A 17,887-nucleotide genomic window follows, 5' to 3' on the forward strand; every position below is an offset into this window, starting at 1 on the left:
TGCTTGTGCTCACTTGTGAACTGTGATTCACCAGGTGAGATCCCACCTGACTCTAATAGGACCCACCGAAGTGCTGGAATCTGTGCTGGTGCCTAGTTCGCATGTGCCCTGTGACGGTGCATCCTCAGCAGGAATCAGCTCCTCTGAGCAATCGTTGTCCACACCAGAGCAGGACCGAGACCAATGTCCTTGCGGGTGTGTTTGCTAGTGCTGTTGGGGGAAGGTTGAAACGAGAGTGGCAGGGGGATGGGAACCTGAGCGGGGAATCAGAAGGGAGTAAAGTTGAGAGCAGCAAGAGAGGGGAAGACCCAGGGGAAATTTACAATACAAATAGTACAAACAGTTGTTCAAGAACAAGTGAAAGGGAAAAGCGTAGAACAGCAGAAAGAAAGTGTACTTAGACACTACAGATAAAGTGAAAACTAGAAGGCGTAAGGCGTTTAACCCAGCATCAAAGCTGAAGGTCAGGCTAAGGTGTGTGGCCCAACTAAGAGTTCTATATACAAATGCACGGAGTATATGGAATAAATTAAATGAACTACAGGTACAAATTCAAATTGGAGGGTATGACATGATAGCTATGGCTGCAGGATGGTCAGGATTGGGAACTAAATATAACGGGTTGTAAGGTCCACAGGAGAGATCGGGAAAATGGAAGAGGGGGTGGAGTAGCCTTAATGATTAGAGATGAAATCATTTCAATGATAAAGGAGGATATAAGGAGAGGTAAGCAGCCAACAGAGACTTTATGGGTTGAATTGAGAAATAGGAAAGGATCTAAGACTATAGTGGGAGTTGTAAATAGGACCCCTGGCAGCAGCTCTGAAGTGCTAGATTGTATAAATGCAGAGATTAGACAAGCATGTAAGAAAGGCATAGTGGTCTTAATGGGGGACTTTAACCTTCACGTAGATTGGGAAAAGCAGACTAGCAACTGTCATAAAGGTAGCGAATTTCGTGAGTGTGTTCGGGATCGTTTTCTACAGCAGTATGTCCTAGAGGCAACAAGGGGGCAAGCCATACTAGATTTAGTAATGAGTAATGAACCAAATTTAGTTAACGGCGTAACTGTGTGTGAACATCTATCCAATAGCGATCATAACATGATCGAGTTCAGTGTCGTGTTTGAAAGGGAAAAAAGTGAATCAGCTGCTAAGATTCTAGACTTGGGCAAGGCCGACTTCAATGGGATGAGACAGAGACTGTCCACAGTGAACTGGGCAAATCTGTTAATGGGTAAAACGATTGATGATTAGTGGGAAATGTTTAAAGAAACATTTAACATGATACAGAATCGGTTTATACCCCTGAGGGGCAAGAACTCTACTTGCCAAAAAAAACAGCCATGGACAGCTAATGAGGTAAGGGACAGTATAAGACATAAGGAAAGGGCATACAAAAAGGCAAAAAATGGCACAGATCCTGACGAATGGGAAAGATACAAAGATCAACAAAGGGTCACAAAACAGATGGTAAGAGCTTCAAAAAGAGAGAATGAAAAGAAACTTGGAAGGGATATCAAAACCAATACGAAGAACTTTTATAGTTACATTAGGAAAAAGAGGGTGGTCAGGAGCAGTGTTGGCCCCTTAAAAACTGAAAGTGGGGATATTATCATTGACAATGGGGAAATGGCGGACATATTGAACAATTACTTTGCGTCAGTATTTATAATAGAAAAAGAGGATAGCATGCCGGAAATCCCAAGAAAACTAATATTGAATCGAGACAGGGACTTGATAAAATTAACATAAGTAAAGCAACAGTAATGAAGAAAATAATAGCACTAAAGTGTGACAAATCCCCAGGACCAGATGGTTTCCATCCCAGGGTTTTAAAGGAAGTAGGTGAGCACATTGCAGATGCCCTAACTATAATCTTTCCAAGTTCTCTAGTTTCAGGAACTGTCCCTCTAGATTGGAAAATTGCACATGTCTCTCCACTTTTTAAGAAAGGAGAGAGAGGGAAACCGGGGAATTATAGACCAGTTAGCCTAACACCTGTTGTGGGGAAAATGCTGGAGTCTATAATTAAGGATAGGGTGACTGATCACCTCGAGAATTTTCAGTTAATCAGAGAGAGCCAGCATGGATTTGTGAAAGGTAGGCCATGCCTGACAAACCTGATTGAATTTTTTGAAGAGGTGACTAAAGTAGTGGACAGGGGAATGTCAATGGATGTTATTTATATGGACTTCCAGAAGGCATTTGATAAGGTCCCACATAAGAGACTGTTAGCTAAGATAGAACCCCATGGAATTGAGGGAAAAGTATGGACTTGGTTAGGAAATTGGCTGAGCGAAAGGCGACAGAGAGTAGGGATAATGGGTAGGTACTCACATTGGCAGGATGTGACTGGTGGAGTCCCACAGGGATCTGTCTTGGGGCCTCAATTATTCACAATATTTATTAACGACTTAGATGAAGGCATAGAAAGTCTCATTTCTAAATATGGCGATGATACACAGATTGGTGGCATTGTAAGCAGTGTAGATGAAATAAAATTACAAAGCGATATTGATAGATTAGGTGAATGGGTAAAACTGTGGCAAATGGAATTCAATGTAGACAAATGTGAGGTCATCCACTTTGGATTAAAAAAGGATAGAACAGGGTACTTTCCAAATGGTAAAAAGTTAAAAATAGTGGATGTCCAAAGGGACTTCGGGGTTCAGGTACAGAGATCATTGAAGTGTCATGAACAGGTGCAGAAAATAATCAATAAGGCTAATGGAATGCTGGCCTTTATATCTAGAGGACTGGAGTACAAGGGGGAAGAAGTTATGCTGCAGCTATACAAAACCCTGGTTAGACCGCACCTGGAGTACTGTGAGCAGTTCTGGGCACCGCACCTTCGGAAGGACATATTCGCCTTGGAGGGAGTGCAGCCTCGGTTTACTAGAATGAAACCCGGACCTCAAGGGTTAAATTATGAGGAGAGATTACACAAATTGGGGTTGTATTCTCTGGAGTTTCGAAGGTTAAGGGGTGATCTGATCGAAGTTTATAAGATATTAAGGGGAACAGATAGGGTGGATAGAGAGAAACTATTTCCGCAGGTTGGGGATTTTAGGAGTAGGGAGCACAGTCTAAAAATTAGAGCCAGACCTTTCAGGAGCGAGATTAGAAAACATTTCTACACACAAAGGGTGGTAGAAGTTTGGAACTCTCTTCCACATGGCAATTGATACTAGCTCAATTGCTAAATTTAAATCTGAGATAGATAGCTTTTTGGCAATCAAAGGTATTAAGGGATATGGGCCAAAGGCGGGTATATGGAGTTAGATCACAGATCAGCCATGATCTTATCAAATGGTGGAGCAGGCATGAGGGGCTGAATGGCCTACTCATGTTCCTATGTTCCTAAGGGGCACAGGCTGCTGTTCTTCGCGTGATGGCCATGGAGGAGAAGAGGCGGATATGATTTAGTCATGGGAATGTAAAAATGTTGAAATTCAGCATGATTAAGGTGATCATATTTCATTTGGTGCTGAAATCAAGTCAACTTGACTTAGTCTTGTGTGAGATGTGGGTCGGAGATATTTAATGCTGTCACCATGCAGGAGCGAAGTACAAGTCTCGCCATTTCCGATGGTCAGGGATGCTGAGATGCCGCTTAACTCCATGGACTCATCCTCTGCAACTGTACAGTCTGTGGTGGACACCTCTGGTCCTCTTCCTCTCCCTTGTATTTTGAACTCTCTTCTCCTGCAAGGGGGCACGACAGACCCATGAGTGTCTGTAAGGTACTTGTTCATCCGATGGATGCAGTGCTTTTGGTGAGGGTGACTATCAGACAGATGCATCACAATTGCCACTGGCATGCATGTGAGAACGTGTGATGAGAATCGAGTGAGCTGAATGAGGTGGGATCACATTACATAAAGATTGTGGTAAGTGGCAGTGGTGGATGGAGGAAGGGAACGATGGGGGCTGCTGAAACTTAAGTGGCTGTGAGGAGCGATGTGATGGAGTACGCTTGACAACACAGATTGGGGGAGGAGGGGGGGTTGGGTGCACTACAGGATGCAGGTGAATCTGCAACTGTGCTCACCTTTGCTGACCTGGATAGGTCAATAAACCGCTTCCTGCACTGGACCGAGGTATAGAGTTCTATAATCCTGCTACTGACCTCCTCAGCCACCTCTAACCACACCTTCTTGGTCACAGAAGCAGACTTCTTCTTGCCATTGCTGGGGAACAGCCCTTCCTGCACCCACAGGTGACGCCTCATTGAAGCCTTGTTGGGATAATTCCTTCCTTATCCTTTTAACAGATTTGTAAAACTAGAGACGGTAATATGTCTGAGAATTAACTTCATTTATTCTTGTTTCAAAACACTCATCTTAAACCTTCATACAGCACAGTACACATTTAGCCCTACGTCTAAAACCATCCGTGTCGAGAACTTCTCGGGGTAAATCGCAAGAATGGCTTCTCCAAGCCTATTCACAATAACCTGGTCTTGAAGGAAGGCAAAGTTCCTGCTGAGTGAAACGTTGTATTTCTTTTCATGCCATTTTCTTTTATGGCCTAGTTCCTGCTGGATTCAAAAGCTGCTGGGTGTTTTATGGCCCCTAGTTCTTTGAACAGATTGCTGGACCGGAATGAGGGGCCCTGCACCATTCCATCGTTTCCCATGCTTGTTTTTCCCGAGTCATAGTTTTTGTTATACAAACCTTTAATGCTATGCTCTGTAGTAAAAGGAACCTGTTGCCTTTTTATATTGCAGTAATCTCCTCTCTGACACTCCACCCTGCTGTGATCAAAAGCCTGTTATTTAAAAGCCTATGTGTTTTAATCCTAACAACCCTTTTAGCTCCATATTATCCAACTAGCCTATTTATTTAATAATCTAAATGAGCCTATCCTTACAGCACAATGTCTTCGGCCCTGAAATTCATCCTCCTCCAATGTTATCAGCATCATTGAGGAGAAAAGACGGGATTTGCAAGCATCAGTTTAAACCAATTCTGTCCACGTTATTGTTCTGCCTTTGTTCTGTATTCGAATAATGTAAAAACATATCTATTATAACAGAGTGAGAGAGGGACGATATATGAGCCATAGGCTTTTGAGAGCTCTGTATCCACAATAGGGATACAGCTTCAAAAAATTTTATAAAATGTCAGAATGACCAAGGCAAGGTGGTATATCTTTAAGAAATTGTTGACCTTAATTGCCTTTAATCAGGAATGACTCCCAGCCTGGAAGGATAAAAGGCAGGGAAATTGTTTAGTTCAAAAAGAGGTTAGAGAGGAAGGAGCTGAGAGTGAGAAGGTGTATGCTGGAAAGTAATTCCTGTCACTGTTTTGTTCATTACTGCACTTAAAGACACAACTGCAATAGGTGAATAAAGCTCACTTGTTTAACATTAAGCGCTAGTCTGCACGTCCACTAATTGACCACTTGGTCCTGGGCCTGCTTCAGCTTGACGCACTATATTCTTACATCTCCCAACTCCTCCAAATTCTATCTTTGCATTGGCCCTTTAAATAGTCGAGGTGAAATCATGTCATGTTGGTGCGTATCATACCCACTCACGCACATTGGAGACGTGAAACCAGGAAGTAAAATGATAATGAGGCATCACTGTTGAAATTGGACATTCCCATGCATCCCATGATCCTCCACGTTTCGCGCCTGCTTTCGACCCCCCTCCCCCCTCAGATCCCAACCTTACATTATTATTGACCCCATTGTGTCTGGCCAGATGTCTAAGGAGAGGCCAAGCTATTCCATTCAAATAGGAGCATCACATGGGTTTAATTTGTGTGTGTATTATTATTATATTATATATTTGGCAGCTTTTTGAGTTTGAGATCAATTCAATTCAGTCATTTTTTTGGAAAGTATTTCTCAACCTTTCTTCAAATTGCATGATTCACCTGAAGCTGTCAGAAAGAGATAGATAAGTCACAGAGATTCCATGGATGGACAGTAACAAGCTGCCATGTAAAGGTTAATACTCAGGGACCCTCTGTGTTGTCTAGTTTACATTGCAGTTTAAATCCAAATGATAACCATAATAATAAAATTAATTTAAGCATCAACTGCTGTGACTCAATTGCATGCTTGGAAAGATCTGGTAATATTGTTGAGGCATTGGTGATCTGTACAGGTAATCTTTGCGATTCTACATTTTTTACACATGATATCAAAAAGGATTGTCCCCCGAACATAGTTTTTGCAAAGGAACTGCCTGGGCCCAGTTTATGAATTCATTTACAGTGCCAGTGTTCTGATGTGTGTAGATTGAGGTTTTTCTCTGCAGTCAGTGATGCAACAAAGGGCTTGCATGACTCGGTAAGCTGGAGCCATACATATTTTATCAATCTAGCAGAATTGATTTTGTAATTCGTTTTGTTATCCATTACCTCCAGTAAAAGACCTTGAATTTGGGAAAAAAATTGTGATTTTTGTAATATTTACCCATTTTTCTTCAGATTCTGTAACCCATCCATAAAATTCAAATAAAATATGGCAACAGATGCTTACTCGGAAAATAAAACAAATTAATGCAAAAGTGTAGCAAAATGTAAATAAAGAAAAAAATCCTTTGATTTTAGTGCAAAGGAAAATGGTATCTTAAACTTCTCTTCATTAATCACTGTAAGCATAGAGCTTTTAAACTGGTATTTTTAGCAATAAATGGTAGGCTACTCAATTAAAGTCAGTAAACACTATTCTCTGAACAGTTGTACTGTCAGCAGTTGTTTACATGATTTCAATCAGTCATTAGCTCAGCCACGTGTATGGAAAGAAAGTGCAGATGAATCATTAATGTGTACCTGTGGATCATAGAGGCTTCAGCATGCATAGTCCATAATGTACAATGATGCCAACAGCAGTTGCCATGTTGTTTTGTGATCCTGTATTAAGATTGTCATTTAAAAGTTATGGAGAGTTAAATTGCATAACCCCTGAAAATGGGCCCGGGGAGTGCGGTCCGCGATTAACCCGTGCCCAGTCGTTGCAGTGCAAGCAACACGTTACATTCGTGCTCCCTGTTGTTTTAAATGATTGCTGTGTGCAGCCAGCACTTCCTGCGCAGTTGATTAGCTGGGGGCCCTGATATCGTGAGTGGTTCGCGCTTCTTAAAGGCAGCCTACACCTCTTAATGGGGAGGTGCATTGTGGCTGCAGGAAGTGGTGGGAGCCATTTCAAAACTGAATCTGTGCTGTGATACTTTGAAGAATGGCTGCGCCTGGAAGAGAGCGTGCACCAAGGTGCTCCGATGATGCACTGGAGGCCTTGGTGTAAGAGGTGGAGAGAAGGAGGGGCATCCTGTATCTGCAGGGGGGCAGGAGACCCTCCAGACATATGGTCAGGAGGCAGTGGGAGGAAGTAACGGAGGAGGTAAATGCCAGAAGCATCGCACAAAGAACATGAATGCAGGGCAGGAAGAAATTCAATGATTTAAAACGAGTTGTCATGGTGAGTGAGTTCAAGCTTCATGTGGCATATCGTACCAACTCCACGACTAGCCTCATCCACTGCTCAATTCACTACACCCCCATCACCCACCCACCAACAATCTCTTTCAGTCAATACTCAACTCATTCAAATCATATGTTTTATCTCACCCGCACACACTTCGCACTGTTGCAAGCCTCACACCCACAATTCACACTTCACACACACTGATAGCTATTCAACCATAACAGCCACATCACCCAAACATCTTGCAGGACACTCACTGACACACCTCTCTTTCTTGCAGGAGAAGGTGACACATAACAGGAGGCAGCAAGTGGCAGTGGCTCCATGGAAGACGAACCTGCCGTCCTCCTTCAGGATGACAGCATTCCTGCTCCCACTTGCTGTTGCCAATCAGCCAGCCAACCTACTCCCTGTAGAGTATTGAAACTGTATCCAAGTCTAGGAAACCTCCAAAAACATGTACAAATGCACTAGCAGCCAGAGGAAATAACCCAGCAACTGACATGTAATTCCTGCATGATCCCTTTAAATACTGCTGGTGGTAGCGGGGGGGGGATCGTCCTTCACGTCCTTTAAGTCATGTTCAGCTGTGCAAGGTTAAGACTGTGCATTGGATGAAGTGTGGATTTCCAAAATAGCAGCGTTGCACACTGATTCACGTCGTAATCTCCCTGCTCTGTATGCTGCCGGTGGCCGTTAGGCGCACGCGCGCAAACCCCTTTACCAAGATGCCGTCCTTTGCACTTCCTGTCGGAAGTGTGTGCGCATCTCAGATTCCATTTTCGATGTTTAATTGGCCACGTAGAGCCTAAAAAAAAGGGCTCCAAGCGGCTCAATTTCACCCCCATGATATCTCCTTTTCTCACTATTTTTATCGTGATACCAAAAATAAATCCGCCCATGCCTGCTTTTAGGCTTCCCCAATCTGCATGCTATTTCTCTGCTGAGAGGACAGGTAGGCTATGAGGCCTCTGCCAAGGCTGCAGTGTACTGGGTATCAGAGGATATTTGAGAGTGGCTTTGGAGACCCTGCTTTAATTTTATTTTGATTAGTTTTCCCTCCCTATTTGCGGCCGACTCCTAACAGCATGATGAGGATTTGGAATTTTTTTGTATGGGGAATTGTGAATGTGAAACTCTGGCTTGCCTCCATCATGCAAAGTGACCGAAATTAGTCCCTGTTGAGGCTTTGTCCCAAAATGCACAAAATTAGTCTCGTTAGGATCACTTCAAATTTGGAGTCACCTGTCCGTCCCTTATTTCACATCATTCTCCTCGCCTTTCACATTTTTGTTGTTCGAGTGCATCCGTGGAGAGAGAGAGAGAAGTGGAGAAGAAGTGATAGGTGGTAAGTACAATATCTGTCGGATCCCTGTTTTTTTTATAGGGGGAGGATACTTTACATCTGGTGATGGGGAACATCAGTATCGGTAAGTGCTCCGGAAGCTTCAACTAGTGCTGATGCTTAATGGTATTTAGCGTCAACTCCTCCACATCTGCATGTTAGGGCTTCCGAAGCCAAAACCTCAGTGTTTATCCCTAACAGAAAAACCACTTCTTCAAACTGGATACTTTCCTGTTCTTTCCCGTAAACTGTGGGCGGGACTAAACATTTTTTGTTTTTTCGCTCCCAAGCTCATCCTTTATTCCTCACATGTGCTTTGCTAAATTCCACATAACTTGCTCTGTGGACTTGATCTTAGCTCTCGGGTGGGAACGCAGCAAAGCGAGCGACGTACTCACCCTGGAACGGCAGCAGGCAGGCTGAGCCAATTTTAACAGCCGGGCCTCATTAACATGCCATTTGCCGAGTTCCCGACCAAAAGAGCCAGGAAGTCAGCAGGACGCAGCTGTTCAGCCGTTAAAATCAGGCGGCAGGAGGCCACTGCAGGGGACCTGTGGGAACGGACCACGGCACAAGGTAAGTCCTCTAGGTGGGATATCCTGGTCGCAGGCTGTTGGAAGCCCGGAGTAGGGGAGGCCCTAGGTTTCGTTGTGGGGCCTGGAGGAGCACTCTTGCTGCTCCTGGTGCACAAGGAAACATAAAAACAAATTTTAAAACGTACACTGTTGGGCCTCACTTAGCCCTGGCTTGTGTTTCCGTCAGCTTTGGACTGGTGGGGAAGCCATCGCTTCTTCTTGCTCAGGCCTCAGGTTAAAATAGTAGATCGGGCCCCGTTGATGTCAGCGGAGCCAGTTTGCATATTTAAAGAGGTTTCCGCCAGCTTCGGGTGGATGTTCTTGCTTTCTTCAATTTAACATTATAGTAGGATAGATCGGGTGAGAAATAAGTGGGTAATTCCCCGCTCCATTTTAACTGCTCCATACCTGGTTTCCACCAGGTGGAGGGAGTTAAAATCGAGCCCTATGCCCCTGCTCCCATTAACATCTATTAGCTTCCTACAGAGCGTTTTTGATACATTTGTGTCCTGACAAACTAGTGAATTAGTGGAACGGTTCTGAACGATAATGATAACAACAAAAATAACAATAACAACAAACCCCAGAGCACCTCATAGTGGCAGAAATAACTGGAGATTGAGAAGTTCAAAAAAACAGATTTTGAGGAGATTTTTGGATGAGCGGACAGAGATAACGAGGTAGAGGGGTTTAGGCAGAATTTGGGATGAATAAAGCTGAAAGATCTGCAGCCAAACTGGAGCAAAAAGGGGCGACATAAAGGAGGCCATACCAGAAGATTGGAGGGCATGTACAGAAAAAAAGGGCTGAATGAAGTTGGAATGGGAGGGAGAGGTGCTGCGATGGAGGGATTTCTAGATGAGAACTGCAATTGGACTTTATCGTTGAGTGTTCTGGTACAGAAACAAGCCATTTGGCCCATCAGGTCTGTGCTGGTATAAAAATAGAAAATACTGGAAACACTCAGCAGGTCAGGCAGCATCTGTGGAGAGAGAAACAGAGTTAACGTTTCAGGTCAATGACTTTTCATCAGAACTGAAAGTCTGTGCTGGTGTTTGTCTCCACAAATCTAATCCCAATCTCCTGCACACTTCACATAACTTCAATGTTCCTCTTTTTCAATTTAATTCTCTTTGAAAACTATGCTCCTACAATGGTTTGTGGTGGAAAATTCCACATTCCAACCTTCCTTTAATTCTTTTGGTCATCATCTTATTTTTGTGTCTACTTGTCACCGTCTCACCAATCAATGAAAATAATCTATCACTAATTATCTTATGCTAACCTTCATAACCTTGAAGACTTTTATCAGGCATCCCTCAAGCTTTTTGGCTTTTTTTATAAAATAACATGCCTTGGCTTCTCAGGTCTCTCTCTAAAATTGTAATCCACTCATCCCTGGTAATATCCTAGTGAATCTAAACTGAACTTTTTCCATTGCTCTTATTGGGGTGCTCAGAGTCGTACTCAATACTTAAATTGCAGCCGAATTAAGGTCTTGTACATTTTCAAAGTTACCTCTTTCCTTTTGTACTCTATGCCTCTAGATACAAAACAGAAGATTCTGTTTGCTTTTTAATTGCCTTATCTACTTGTGCTGCCAGCTTTTAACGATCTGTGTATTTGCAGGTCTCTCTGCTCATCTACTCTGTTGAACATCCAATAATTGAAAGTGTACTTCCTGTCCCTATTCTTAGTTCCAAAATGTAGTACTTCACATTTCTCTACATCAAACTACATCTGCCCATCCTGCCAAGCTATCTATGTGCTCTTGCCATCTTTCACAGTCCTGGTCACAATTTGTCATATCCCCTGTCCTTCCCCCTACAATTTGGTGTTATCAGGAAATGTTGCTATTTTTTTCTTTATTCCCAAGTCCAGATAATTTATGTGTAGTAAATAAGAGCAACTCTTCACAAACCCTTTGGAGCACCACTCCGTACGTCTGAGAAACTCTTTTGCTCATACCCTTTGCTCTCTGACCTCCAGTCACCTCTATCCATGTGGCCACATTTAACTTAATACAGTGCACATAAGCCTCGTATGTAGCACTGTCATATTTCAAGATTTTTCATCATTTTTGCCACAGAAAAGATTTGTAAATAAGAGTTACTTTTAATAGTTTAACAGAGCATGTTTAAAAAAGGCACCGAGATGAAAGGTGGATATTATGGTAAGTGACACTTGTTTTCCTCATAAACTAAACAACACGCAGTTTATTAGCTTGTTTAGGTAAGCAAAAAATCACCTCATACCAATTGTGTTGGGAAATCCTATAATCCCTGTGTGTCTGTGAACAGATGGGAGATACCGGGACAGAGAAAGGCTTTTTGAAACAGGAAGGCTGCAAGGGCAGTCAGGTTTGTTGAAGGGAAAGCTATGAGGGCCTTTGCTGAGGCAAAGAGATTAGAAATGCTGGAGGAAAGTTAAAATCCATTTTGTTTTAGTCCACCGATGTGGGCTAGGGTGGTGTGTTCTTTATTCTTGTATAATTGTGCAAAGATAAGATGTATTGTTTGAATTAAGTGAATTTGTTCATAATGGCTGTTCTGTATGCTCATCGTACTGCAAAATAAAGCAGCTTTTTATTTCGTATTGAGCCTTATTTCACTTATTTTCCTGGTTTTCCTTGGTTACATGATCATAGAAATAGGTGTAAGGCAGTGTGAGTCAACTCCCATAAAAGTAAGATGTTCAGACCACTCACTGGAGCGACTGACTCCACTGATCCCAAAAAGAATTTGTAACAGGTACCTCATCAAATGCTCTTGGAAATCTATTAAAAAAATGCACTGCATTTCCTTTATTTACCCTTCACTTTTCTTCTAAGAATTCTATAAAGTTGGTCAAGCACGACCCACCTTGTAGAAATCCGTGCTGACTGGCATTGATTAACTTCTGTTTCTCCAAGTGCTTCATCTCTCAGACTCAATTTAATTCAGACTGGACGTAATTTTCACCTTCACCGCCTTGGCATTAATTTGGAAGGGCAGATCGCCCGCCTATTGTATAACCCACCTGATTCGCATCCCATTGATTTTGCCTCAGCGGGCCAAACAAGTATTCACACCGATTGTGGTGAGTGCGATTCTGTTCGTGTGGACATAGCATATCTTTGGTGTCTATGTAAGATATACTCCTGGGCAAGTAGGTCGTTAGTCCGGTTGGTAGGTCTTCTGGTGAATCCCTGCCAAGGAAGGTGTCAGGGCCCCAGCCTTCTGCTTCCTGGGGCCAGTCAGGTTTGAACAGAGAGATTTGTGAGACACAACCCTTTGCCCAAACCTCGAAGCTGAAAACACAGGAGATCAGTTTTGCATTTAGAAGTTTTCTAGAAAGAAACGTGATGCCAAAAACAAATGTCAGCTCATGAAAGGGACAGGGCATGTGGTTTATTAGTTTTCTTCTCAGTTTTCATGGAGAGAAATGAGATTCGGTTATGCGAGTGGATTTTACTTTGGCTGATACTCAGCATGTTCACTTGCTGTCTATTAAATAAAACAGCTTAATGATTTGTATTTGGCCTCATCTTATTAAGTATTTTAGTCCACCTTTGAAAAGATTGAAAGAGGGCACATGCAAAAGATATAATGTCCATTCAGACCATTGACCAGCACTGTTGTAAATGAGAGACTATCTTCAATTTGTAATACCGCCATTGAGGTCCTGAGCTTCCCCTTTGGGTAGTGTAATGGAGGAAAATCGACAGGAAGACCTGGAGCTGCATCCCTGCCTCGATGTGGATTTTCCTCTCCCTGCCGCTGGCTTTCCTTTTGCTGTCCATTTATTGCCTGACTGCATATAATTGAGGGTGAAGAACCTGGGCCTGGTAACCGGGTCGAGAGAGGTAACACTAGTCCCTGGGGCAATGGCAGAAGGCCTGTTGATACCCGCTCCCTCTCCTCAGGCCCCAAACACTGACTTTTGTTCGGCTTTAAACTGAGCTGAGGCCCAACGTTAAAGTTGCGGCTAGATCTTCGGGCCATTTATGCCTCCTTAAATCTGGCCTCCTCTCCTGTGGTGCTGCAGTGGTGTTCCTGCTGCAGCATTGTTGTATTTTCCTCCCTCAGCATTGGTGGTCTCCCTATTGCTGCCGGGAATCCTGCCCAGAGCCCTCCCAGCATAATGAACGGCCCCGACACAGGAAAACGGATCAGGGTCATGGCGTAAGGTAGTTGAAAGTCTCAACCACCCTCATCCTTCTTTGACAGGAGAAGGAAAATCCAGCCCCCCTCCCCCCTGTTTCTTCATCCATCATCGAACTCATAGAACTGTTCTTGTAAGGCTTGAACCCTATTCTTTCGTAGATTCTAAGATTAACCACAACTTCTGGCTAATCTCAGTTGAATTTAGATGTAAGAATGAATAGGCATGTCGGGAATTTCCTTGACCCTTCTCACCCTCAGTACCTTTGGCGGAAACCCTGTCTATGAGCGTAAAAGGGGTTTCCGCTGAACTTCTAACTTTAATTATGGGAGAAGCTCTGAAGGAATTCTGGGCAATGGAGTGTAATTACTCTGTTTTACTCTGTGTGTGTTTTACCAGCTGCACCTTAAATGTTACAATGTCTAATTAACCAACTGTGACTTTTATAGTGTATCCTGGTATTAATTGCATTCGGTTGCCATTCAAGATTGTGTGCTGTCCTGTGTTGTGTGTGGGTGAGGGTAATTGGCCGAGTGCTGTTGTGGTACAGCCATCCAAAAGCTACATTGTTCCAAATTTGCTCTGTGGTTATTGGAGCACTGTAAAATGAATTGGGGTTGGGAGGAAGAGAGCAAAGAAAACTACACAGAGCAGAAAGACCTGAAGTAAGACAGATGGTTGGCAGAGGAAGGGGCTTGTTGTAATATTTGAGAATAGTTTGAACATTAGCACAGACTCCCAACATTAGCACAAACCCCCAAATTTACCCACTGTAAACCCTAGACATGTATAAATATTTAGAAGACTGCATGACACTGTGGCATTTAGGCAGTTCCAGACCACGACAGAGTGGGAAAGGGCAATATTAATGTATCGCCAGGGGCATATCCCTAGTATTTAATTTTTTTTGTTGCTTTTTAAATTTGACACCTGGTATACAGATGTAATTATGTTGCACTGGCAATTGATTTATGAAAACATATTGATACCATCAGAACAGCAAACCTTTTTTTGGGCGGGTGAGGTAATTTCATACAAATAATACAAATAGAACAAGTAATTTGTAATTCTAAATTTCTAATGGTCTAAGTATCTTAAATATCAATTATAGAATTGCAAATTGCTTGAGCAGATAGAGTTTCAGGACTATAAATAAATAGTGTTACAGAGTCCTCCCAAATTCAGAAATCTATGTTTGGAAACATGTTGGCATTTTATTTCATTATGGTTGATATTTATGTGGCCCAATCTCTACTGTTGGGAAAAGTCACCTATACTATCTATACGCTAAAAATCTTGCACATGGTGTGGACTTTCAGTGAGACGATTTTACATGGTAAGATGCTATGTCAACAATTCTAATTAAAATGCCAATTTTAACCTGTCAACGCTTACCTGTAACACCACTAGGTTGTGCTCTCATGGGAATTCCAATAATAAATTACATTCCTGCTGCTCCTGGCCCCACAAATGAAAGTAAAAAACTTACCTTGAATGGCCTTTTATGCTTCCGATCTTCTTATAATAGGCTTTCACCTGGCAGGAAAGCCGCAGCAGCTTCCCCCTCAAGCTGGAGTTCAAATTGCAGTCGGAGTCCGATGACGTCATCGGACCCCAGTCTGCATACAGACCCCGTCAGCTTTCGGCGGGCAGTTCAGCTGCCTGTCCAGAAGTGCCAGCAAAACTCGGAAATGGCTGGATCCGGATGGGACATTGGCAGGTAAGCCACCCGGTGGATTTTAACTGCTTACCCGCCCAGTTTCTGTCATCCAGTATCCTTCCTCGTCTTAATTTGAGTTCATTTATCCAATTAAAAAAAAATAGTTGAATTTTGAGAGCAAATAGAAATGCTCAATTATCACTTAAGTTTTTTCGGTAGTTGGAAATTAAAATGTTTACATTTTCTTACAGCTCTGTGCGTGTCTGTAAGACAGAGAGTGACAGACACAGACGTAGAGATACATGTCCAGGAACCCATCACAAAACACCAAATTCAATGTTTGCGGCAATCCCTTGGAAAGCCACAAACCAGTGCTGCCATGTATGGGGACTCCTTATCCAGTACTTTAATTCCCATGCCCTCTCCACCCAAGCTGACATACACCAGGAATCCTCCAGTAAGCCAAATCTTATGTTTGCCGTCTGCAGTTCTGCTAAACTCCAGGTTCTCCCCTCACAGTGATGCCAGAACAAAACCTCCCTCATGCTGCCAAACTCCAGCAGCCCCACTGAAATACTATCAAATTTTAGGGTTCCCACCCCAGTTCTGCAGTACCCCAAGACCATTTCCCACTTCTACCAAAGCCTGGGATAAACTCCCTGCCCGACCAATGGGAGACTGACCACACCCTAGCAGAATTGCAGCCCACAGATATCTACCACCAACTGGTGCACTTTGCATACTATATTACTGTGTATTCTGAGCTTTAAAAATGGTAACAGATAAATATATAGGTAAAGGAATGTATAGAAAGTAAAGATGACTTATTTACTGTTTTTGCAGAATAATGGACGGAGTTGTGGAAGTGAATCCCCAAAGCATCAGTAATACTCCTTGGATATATACTATTTAAGAAAAATGGAACTTGACTTATTCAGTCACCATAAATCAGTTTCCCAGATGTTATGCTCTACATAACATAAACACCCTATTGTTATAAAACAGTAAATTCTCTGACACACCGTGAGCAACACCACAGGAGATTTATTCGCACTGCATGTGGGCGTATATGTGTGTATATCAATGTATACAACACACTACTTCATATCCAAGGCTTGCCTTTTGAAATAACTTTTCAGTTAGTCCAAAAGTCCTTCAATGAAACCTTAAATCAATGATTAAAAGCTATAGTGATCTTCTTAAGTGGGGCAGGCTTCAAATTTACAGACTGAGCCTGAACCAGTTGTGTAACTGATGGCAACTTTCTGAATTATAGCTATGCTAAAATATATGAAACCCACATGACAGAAGCAGTTTCATTCTGGATTCAGCTTCTAACCAAATCATTTTTCACTTGAAATGGGTACCTGCTTACCTACCCTGCAAACTCCATTGCCTGCTGATTGTAATACCATCTATGTCCTGATATTCCAGATGCTTCTGCCACCTTAAATGCCACATTCTGTCCTTGTGATGCTGCAGTGGTGTTACTGTTGCAGTGGTGGAGAGTCCCCTTTTGTTGGTGGGGATTCTATCCAGTGCCCAACCTGCATATACAAACACCACCAACACAGGAAAATGGGTCAGGAAGATGGGCAGAAGTCCCAGGTCTCATCCCAAGCTTCGTCTGGCAGCTGGACTGAAATCCACCCCTTTGATTCTTTGCCTATCATGTTGGATGCAATGATAGGGAAGAATAGGATTCACTACATGTTATTGGTTCCAACGTGAACCACAACTTCTAGCTGATCTCCCTCCCTTTCCAAAAACCTCTGCACCCACTCCATTGTTCCTCACCCTGGCATCTGGGACTCGGAGCCGGTTAACCATCTGTGGCCTGTGTCCCCTCCTTCCTTTCTGTGTGGGGTTAGCTGATGGGAGCCCTACTGAAAAAAAGTAAGTCAGGAGTTTGCGCATCTTGACTTTATTGCTTTCACCAGCAGAGATAAATAAGTAAATTCGGCCTGCATGAGGCTCCAACTTTTATTAATTTGTTTCAGTAGTGGAGAGTGAGTTGATTTTACCTGGTATAAAAATGGCAACTTCCTAATTGTCACAGGCTGGAAACGGTGAAAACTGAAGTCAAACATGTTCAAAGCCCGGGAAATATCAGAAGGAAAGCCCCAAATAATACAGTAGCTGTTTTACGGTCGAGGTAGTGGCACTGAGGCTTGATGAATGCTAATGTCCTACTTTCGCTAATGTATCTACGCATTATGTTTGTTTCTCATAATCCAGAAGAATCATTCCAGTGGAATGATCTGAGGAGACTAGGGTATATGTGCACCGGGTTAGAACACTGTCATTTCACTCATGGGAGCTGGGTTTCAATCTAGCCCAAGAATAATAGGATGAAGGTTAACTCTATAACAGCTAGGAGGGCCCTATGTGAAATTACTTTGATGCAGTCAAATCCAAATTCAATTGGCACAAAAATGAGATGATGCAGATTATGGAGATGTCATTGTGGAGTGAGGATGCACTTAAACGCTGGAATTAGGCAAGGTGTTAGGGTCAAATAGAGAGACTTTCACTCTGCATCTGACATTGCTCTACTGGGAGTTTGTGATCCAATGGCTACAAAAGATTCAAAAATTCCATTTCCCATTTATATCTCTAACTTTAATAAATTTGTCTTTTTAAAAAAAAATCTTTTCCAAATTGAGTCATCTGCTTAAAAAGAAAACTTTTCAGATAAGTACTTGCTGTATTTAAGCTGCTG

General features: G+C 42.7%; 1 protein-coding gene across 13 annotated transcripts in view; it reads left to right on the forward strand.

Moving 5' to 3' along the window:
* The window catches only part of dmd (dystrophin), a 1,591,310-nt gene that overhangs the window by 447,602 nt on the left and 1,125,821 nt on the right, over positions 1-17,887 (forward strand). The gene's annotated exons all lie outside the window — the stretch shown is intronic.

This window comes from Heptranchias perlo, chromosome 11, assembly GCF_035084215.1.
Source record: "Heptranchias perlo isolate sHepPer1 chromosome 11, sHepPer1.hap1, whole genome shotgun sequence".
NCBI classification, from domain to species: domain Eukaryota; kingdom Metazoa; phylum Chordata; class Chondrichthyes; order Hexanchiformes; family Hexanchidae; genus Heptranchias; species Heptranchias perlo.